This window comes from Tursiops truncatus, chromosome 2, assembly GCF_011762595.2.
Source record: "Tursiops truncatus isolate mTurTru1 chromosome 2, mTurTru1.mat.Y, whole genome shotgun sequence".
In the NCBI taxonomy this organism is placed as follows: Eukaryota; Metazoa; Chordata; class Mammalia; order Artiodactyla; family Delphinidae; genus Tursiops; species Tursiops truncatus.
Window position 1 is genome coordinate 1,629,413 of NC_047035.1, and position 8,487 is coordinate 1,637,899.

Below are 8,487 nucleotides of genomic sequence, written 5' to 3' on the forward strand. Positions count from 1 at the left end.
GTCAGACACAGAAAGACAAATATCATATGATATCGCTTATATGTGGAATCTAAAAAAAGGGTACAAACGAACTTATTTACAAAACAGAAGTAGAAAACGAACTTATGGTTACAAGGGGATGGGGGATAAATCGGGAGATTGGGATGGACATATACACACTACTATATATAAAATAGGTAACTAATAAGGACCTACGATATAGCACAGGGAACTCTACTCAATACTCTGTAATGGCCTATGTGGGAAAAGAATCTAAAGAAGAGGGGATATACGTATAACTGATTCACTCTGCTGTACACCTGAAACTAACGCAACATTGTAAGTCAACTATACGCCAATAAAATCTTTTTAAAAAGTATAAAGCAAAATGTGGCCCCTGTTCTTTGGGGCTTTAGTCTCGTGAAGGAGGAAGATGCAGCAGCCGCATAGCACAGGGAGGTCATCCCGGGGCTTTGTGACCACCTAGAGGGACAGGACAGGGAGGGTGGGAGGGAGACACAAGAGGGAGGGGATATGGGGACATATGTATACATATAGCTGATTCACTTTGTTATGAAGCAGAAACTAACACACCACTGTAAAGCAATTATACTCCAATAAAGATGTTTAAAAAAAAAAAAAGGAGGTAGCAGAAAAGCATGTATTTACGTCGCAGGTTGTGACCGCCCCTCTGAGTTAAACCCATAAGGACCAGCAGGGAAACTGAGGCAGGCGGTTCATTGACTTGGCCAAAAGGAGGCAGTACAGAGCTTCGGGACAGCTGACGGAAACCAACCCTCCCACCCAAGGAGAGCCGGTCCCCATGGAATCACAAATGTGGGCGAATCAGCATGGGGGTACATCGTAAGACATTTTATTTTCTTGGAGGAAGACAGAAACCCCCACAGCACTGAGATGAAACGTGCCCGGCATTCGGCTGTGCTCAGAGACTGTAACAAGGCAGTCACCTTTCCCAGTTTAACCAGGTTTCTAGGAAAACGGCCCATGTCCAAGCGGGGACTGAGACGGTACTGGTGAGAAGCTCACAGCCATCAGATAAGCCTCCCCAGCCCCCAACCCCCCGCCTCCAAAACACACTCTGTGTTAAGCGTAATGGGTCTCAGGGAATTTATTCTGCCAATTTTAGAACCCACCATAAAGAAGAAATACGAGAGGATTTTATGGGGTGTACTGTATATCTTTAATACTCGTATTTTTTCTCGAAATGCTGAGAATATCAATTACATTTATGGCTTTTTTATGAGGAGATGCTCCAGCACCATGGAGGGCAGAGCAAGTTTTAGCAGAAAATAAACAATGGTGGGCATGGGTCACTGGTGCCCGGTGGGCGCCAAGGTCCTGGACTGTGTTTGAAGGTCCAGCAGATGTCAGACAAACCAACGGCTGCCGTTCGGGGGACTTTATGTTTGGGTGTGCGTGCATGCGTGCACACGTGTAAATGCAGGTGTGCGTGTGCCCCTCATTCTTCATCGTTTGAGGAGAGGATGTTCTTAGGGGAGAGGAGCCCCTACCCGCCCCGCACCCAGGGCAGAGAGCAGCTCTGCTCTGGGATCCAGCCTCACCCCCCTGTCCCCCGGCCACAAGCCTGACCAAGGGGCTCCCACAGTCCTCCGGCCCAGCCTCCACCACCCCCTCACGTGGACCCCCCCCGACCCCACTCTGGCCCCAGATCTCTGTAGGATCTGCTCCTCCAGCCTGGTCTGGTCTCCCCAGCTGGCTGGTAGGAGCATGGACATCAGAGCAAGGGACACCTTTGGCAGCAGGTGGCTGGCCTGGGGTCTCCAGGCTAAGGGCAGCAGAAGGGTGCCCTTGGGGTGCAGGGCCTGGGGGCAGAGCAGGCTGGGCTCCAGCCCCACCCCCTCAGCCACTGAACAAGGGCTCCGGCAGCCACTCATCCTACGGAGGGCACACAGAGCCCCAGGGAGCGACCATGCATCTCAGACGGGCTGGGAGCCTGAAGAGACACACCGCACATGTGTGCGCACACGCACGCATGTGCACCCTCGCCCAGGCGCAACGAGCCCCTCCCCCACCCTGGACCCTGCCCCTCTTGGGGTGGGGAGCCCAGAGCCCTTCCCTCGGGCGGTGGCGTGTCCCCCGCCCCCAGGGCAGCTGCGAGGTGGCACCCACTCCCGCCTCTGCTTACAGTTATTTATGACTCCGACGTGCGTGTTTGTTTAAAATCTGCTGCAGAATTCATCCGCTCTGCCACTTACTCAGCTATTATCAGCCATCGCAAAAGCGCCGAAGAGAGTCGTAAACGGCAGAGATTTACGGGGCAGCAAGAACACAGGAAGGAACGAGGGGAAATTAACTCCTTTACCTGCGTGGTTATTACGAGCTGGGCTGACGCGCCACCACCCGGGTGGACGTGGACCCCGACCTCCGCCCTCAGACACCGCCCTCCCGCCAGGGGCAGCCCTCCTCCACCCCCGCCAGCTGTGAGCTGTGGTGGGACCAGCCACCATGAGACGTGGGGGCTGCCTCCCGCCTGCTGTGTGACCTTGGGCGTACCCCTGCCCTCTCTGGGCCTCAGTTTACCCTTCTGCACCAAAGAGGGGAGTGGACAGGTGGGCTCCAGGGAATGTGCTAGTCGCGCAGCAAGATGGGCTCCCCCAGCCCCACACCCCAGCCTGGCCGCCCCGTGGCCCTTGTGTGCAGGCCACGCCCTCTGCCGCGCGGCTGGGCTGGACCTCGCATCCCGGGCCAGGGGACGGCCCAGTGCCCCGTCCTGCCCTTTATGGGGGACGTTCCTCCGTCTCCCACTGTTCACCATACAGGGGGCTGGAGGGTGGGAGTCCAGGTGGCTGACCAGCCTCTCCCGTGACGCAGAGGAAGGGGCTGGCTCAGGCTTCCTCAGGCCTTTCTGGAAAGCCCCAGAAGAGGGAGGAGGTCAAGAGGAAGTACCGGCGTGGTCGGGAGTCCAGGATCCTCCTGGGTCAGAAGAGGCCGCCAGTCCACAAGAAACCCTTCGAGCCACGGTGGCCACAGCCCTGGTGGAGGGGAAGGGGGTCAGTTGGCCGAGGCCTTGGCCTGGCGTGAAAAGTGCCCTGGACGAGGAGGGGCCCAGGACAGCCGCCTGGGACGTCCCCCTGCCTCCTTGAAAGACAAGACCAGCACCTGGGCCTCGTCCCCCCGAACTGCTCCGAGAAGGGGCCCAGCCCCGGGGCAGGCAGGAGCCTGGGGCCATCTTCGGGTACAGGGGGCCTGGCTGGGGTCTACGAGGGGCTGCCACAGCTGGAGCCAGGCCCCCCGGCCTTCCCCAGGCCCAGCTCAGCCAGGGCGGGCTCAGGGGCCGGAAGGTGGCCCCACTGTCCCCAAGGACACACCTAGCCCTGTTCGCCCAGCCAGGCTAGGTGTGTGGGAGTCACAGCCCCCCAGGGTCAGGGCTCAGGCCCAAGCAGGAGGGTCCCTCCCTGAAGTGAAGTCTCACTGGGCTCCTGCCCTTCCCTTGTGTGGGCTGAGTCTCTCAGGGCCCCTGTCCCTCTGGCCACCTTTGCTTCCCACTCCCTCTGGAATGGACAAGCCGGGGCGCTTGCACCCAGCCCCGCAGCTGCCCAGGGCCCCCCCCAGCTAGAGACCAGACACCCAACACTCACTCCCCTGAGCCTCTCTGGGCTGAGACTGAACCCCAAACAGAAACAGGAAACGGGGGCTGGGTGCTCAGAAGTGGTGGCCTTGCCAGGAAGTAGGATCCCAAGCCTGTGGGTTCTCCCTACGGCCAGAGGAACCCCCCTCGGCTCCCACTACCCGGTGCTCGTGGCCCAAAAGAGGGGTCCTCCCCACAGACAGGGACAGTCACGTTCAGCTCCGTGTCCCGACGGCCCACCCTGGGCTCCAAAGACCTGCACAGAGACACCCTTAGCAAGCAGAGCTACCAGAGAATTCCCCAAGGCCACGTGGCACCCAGCAGCCTCCTCTCAGGGACCGGGGATCCTGGGCCGCAGGAGGGTCACAGCACCCAGACCCCAGGCTTGGACCGTGGGTCAGGAGCCCAGCACGGCCGGTGCCCGTGGGGGCGGAACAGCGGCGAGCCCACAGTGCTGCCAGGCAGACCCCCATCCGGGGCTTGAGGCCCCCGGCACCCTCACACCCCCCCCACTGGGGCCACCGGGACACGGGAAGGAGTCACATCCAGTCCCCTGGATGGTGGCAGAGAAGGAGCTGGAGAAACAAACGGTGTGACCTCGGCTCGAGAAACACCTGTCACTTCCCGTCCCCGAGACAGTGTCCACCAGCGGCTTCAGGCGGTCGTCAAGAAGCGGTGCCCACCCCTGGAGATCTCTCCCAGCCGGCCCTGTGTGCACACACACCCACACGCTGCGCACGCACACACGCATTCACACTGGTGTTCACACTTGCGTGCCAGACCGGGCCTGGGCCCCTGCATCCCATCTCCCACTCAGGAGGTGAGGGACTCTGGACCCCTGGGGGGATGGGTGGGTGCAGGTCTCAGGACAGGCCCTACGGAAGCCCTGATCCCCGCTGCCCCGCCCCACTGGGGAGCCAGGTGTCCAACACCTGGGGTGGGTCCATCGGGTCCCAGAAGTGCCGCCTCCCGGTCCACTCCCCCGACCTGATACCTCACCTCCGCAGGACATGCACCTGTCAGATCCAGGAGAGCTCCGAGCCCAGGGAAGTGTCCCCTTCACCTCAGGGGACACCAAGAGATTCCTGGTAACAGAGGCTGCTGCCAGCCAGGTCCTATGTGTTCTGTTCTGTGTGGTTTCCACTTCTTTAAAAAAGAAAAACACAGGGAAATGCAATTGCCCATAGAGCTGTACGGGGGCTTAGAAATGAGCGGGGTGCTTTTGGAGAAAATAAGAATTTGATTTTTCAGTTAAAACCCAGTACAGACTGTGCCCGAGCCTCCAACAGGGCGCTTGTTTGCAAACAGCTTGTGGACGCCATCGCCATCCGCCACTCCCATCCCAGCCACAGCGTCTGGTGCTGCGAAATCTCATCCTCACGTTCCAGGCTGCAGCGGAAGCACTGGGAGAGCCGGCCCTACCCTGCTTCTGGGTCCAGCTGCGGCGCCTCCCCCTCCAGGAAGCCCCCTGGGCTGCGCTGCCCCCAGCTCGGCTCCTGTGGCTCAGAGCCCTCATTTGCCCAGCCTCCCCTGAGCTGGGGGGCCCTGGGGCCCTCAATTTGCTGCCAGCACCCAGTTCACTCACCACAGCACTGTCATCCCCACCCAAGCCCAGGGCCCAGGGACCCAAGCTCGGGGACGGGAGAAGGAGGCAGAGCGGAGAGGGTGACTGACACCTGCAGCCACCCCTCTGGCTGTGGCCCCCCAACTCCGACCTCAGCACCCCTGCCCAGGCCCAGTACCCCCAAGACCCGCCTGCCAGAGGCCCTCTCCCCTTGCCCCTTCGCCAGGGCTGCCAGGGGCTCAAGCCGTGAGCCTCACTTTGACGCTCCGCTACTGCCCGAGTGTCCTCACCCGCCTGGGGCCGAGGACGCAGAGCGCTGGCTCTGCCCCACCACAGACCTTCGCCATCCCCCCAGCGGCCCTGTGGTGCTGGCCAGATGGGAAACAAGAAGCCAAACCTGAGAAGGGGCAGGCAGGACGGGGGTGCCCTGGGAGGACACAGAGGAGGGGGTACTCTGGCCAAGACTGAAATTATAGAGGGAGTAGCGAGAAAAGGCCCGTGATGATGGTCACCTGAGGGCAGGTGATGTCAGGAACAGTTTGCAGAGGATGCCAAGCCCCAGCGTCCTTACCCCGGCTGCACGGTTGCCGTGGGGCTCCACGGGCCCCTCCTGGAAGGTTCTGGCTTGTCTGACCTCACACGTTCACACCAGGGCAGAGCACAGCCTGACCCCTTCACTGGAGCCGAGGATGCCTGGGCAGCACAGGGCTGCTCTCCCAGGTGGCGGCCCTCCGACCGAGGACTCCCTGGGTGGGGGACCCGGTCCATCCCTGCCTCAGACCTCAGGTGAGGTCGTTCTCCCCACCCAGGCCTCGGTTTCCCCAGTCAGACAAAAGCCGGACATCTGAGGGCACTTGTAGCTCAGAGGCGCCGAGGTGCTGACCAGCTTGAGGTCCCTGGCCCGTCAGGCCCCCCACCGAAGCTGTGCCCAGCCGGCCACCTGGGGTCACCGTGTGTAACCCCGCAGCCGCCCACCCTGGGCCGTCTCCCTCCATCTCATTCTCGTTTTCTTCCCGGTGTAATTGAGAAATCAATATGTTGCAGAGTTTCTGCGCAAACCACAAATACACTTATTTCCAATCACACAAGGAATGAGCCGAGGGTAACTGCAGCTGCTCCCTGGCGAGACCCTGGCCTCAGCCTCCACGGGCCCGGAGTGAGCGAGGCCCTGCAGACGCCAGCGCTGGGAGCCGGCCCGGGGCCCCCTTGTCCGGCAGCCCGCTCTGGTTTTAGTCGGGTCTCTTCCCTCCCATGACTTTGTCTCGTCGTGTGGTGCCTGGCCTCATAAATAACGGAGCTTAACGAACGGCATGAAAAGCTAATTAATGGTAAGCATAGTTACACACGGCCACGCCATACCTGTCATAAAATATATCTTCTGTTGGAACTTATTACATTTTTATCAACTCGGCCTCACAAGTCCCGGCGCGTACCTGGGCCGTGGACCGTCCTCTGCAATCAGAGTCCTTTGGTTTTATGGGTTTGCTCCATTTCACCCAAGGGACAGATGGGACAAAGCAAGGAGAGGGCCACCCGTCCTACCGAGCACAGGACGAGCGAAGGCCACCCCCTGCCCCAGCCCAGCCATGCACGAGGGTCTGCCACTTGCACCCGGCCCCACGTGCTGGGGGAGAGCATGGCCCCACGTGCTGGGGGAGAGCATCGCCCCAGCCACAGCCAGCGCAGCTCCCCTGCAGGGCTGGGCTGTGCCTCCGTCTTCAGTCTGGTTCCTCAGCCTCACTGTGCCCACGTGAGGGCTGAGCGGCTAAGCTGTGCCACCCTGAGCTGGCACCTGCCCCCCAGGGACACAGTGGCAGGGTGCAGGAAGCTAGGCTCCTGGAGTCCCAACCGGGGGTCCCTCTCCCCCTGAGTGGCAGGGTCCCCAAGACGGAGGGAGAGGCAGGAGCTCAGAACGGCTCCTGGGGGCTCCCCAAAGCCTTAACCTGCCTGGGCCCCTCGTCTGTCCCAGGGAATCTCCCCTCGGGCCAGGGACAGGGAGGCTCTGAGACCTGCCCCCACTGCTTGTAACCCCGAGCGTCACACTTGCAGGGGTGGGTCCACCTGCCCCCCCACCCCGACGTGTCCTCTTCTCTTCCCCAAAGGCTCAAAACTGACCCCACCCCCGACCCGAACTGACCAAGGCCGCAGCATCTGTGCCCCTATCCCCAGGGGCACCGCCTGCCCCTCTGGCCTTAGGCCCCTCACCACCACTGGAATTTGGCGTCACCAGTACCCTGCATGGGGGCCACCACACCTCTGTCCTCACCGGGGTGCGGAAAGGGCCCTCCCCCACGGAGGGTCACCTGGTCACCCTCCTCGTTGTCCCCCGGGTGGTGCACACCCACGGTACGGACGGCACCGCTGGCCACGGTCCATCCCTGTGCACCATTCCCTCTAAGGGACACTCTCCTCAAGGCAAAGGTGCCCTTTACCTGCCCCATCCGGGGGGGGCCGCTGGACGCTGTGACCTCTGAGCCCTGGACAGGAGGCCAATCCGACTGCAGGACTGGATTTTTAAAATTTTATTTGAGTTAGTAGTTGCGGTACAGCTGATACAGAGGAAACTGTATGCCTTTATAGTAACCAGTTTGAGGGGTGCAAGCATCCATGACATCTTGGCGCCCCTTTGCCACCAGCCCTCTCACCCTCTGCTCCCGGCCCCAGCGCCTGGGCAGCTCTGGTCCACAGTCTGTCATTCTGGACTAGTTTGCATTTTCTAGAATTTTCTATATACTCTTTACAGACTCGTAACTTACATCTTATCTTTTGTCCAGCTTCTTTCACTCGGCATGTGGACATTCATCCCTGGTGTGCTGTTTCTCGCTGACAAGTGTCCACGCTTGGACATACCACAATTTACTCGTCCATCCGGGTGTTGATGGGCATCTGGGCTGTGTCTGGTTTGGCACTGTTACAAATCAGGCTGCTCTGCACTGCCGCTCACAGCTCTGTGTACGTGGGTTCTTTCTCACGCAGAGGAATGGCTGGATCATACGTCAGGTATACATTTTTTTTGTTTTTTTGGGGGATTTTTGTGTTTTTTTTTTAAACACATGGGTTTCACATTATCGTTCTCTCTCTCTCTCTCTCTCTCTCTCTCTCTCTCTCTCTCTCTCTCTCTCTTTCTTTCTTTTTGGCTGCGTTGGGTCTTCGTTGCTGCGCGCAGGCTTTTATCTAGTTGCGGCGAGCAGGGGTTGCTCTTCATTGCGGTGGCTTCTCTTGTTGCAGAGCACGGGCTCTAGAGCACAGGCTTCAGTAGTTGTGGCACACGGCCTTCAGTAGTTGTGGCGCACAGGCTTAGTTGCTCCGCAGCATGTGTCATCTTCCCGGACCA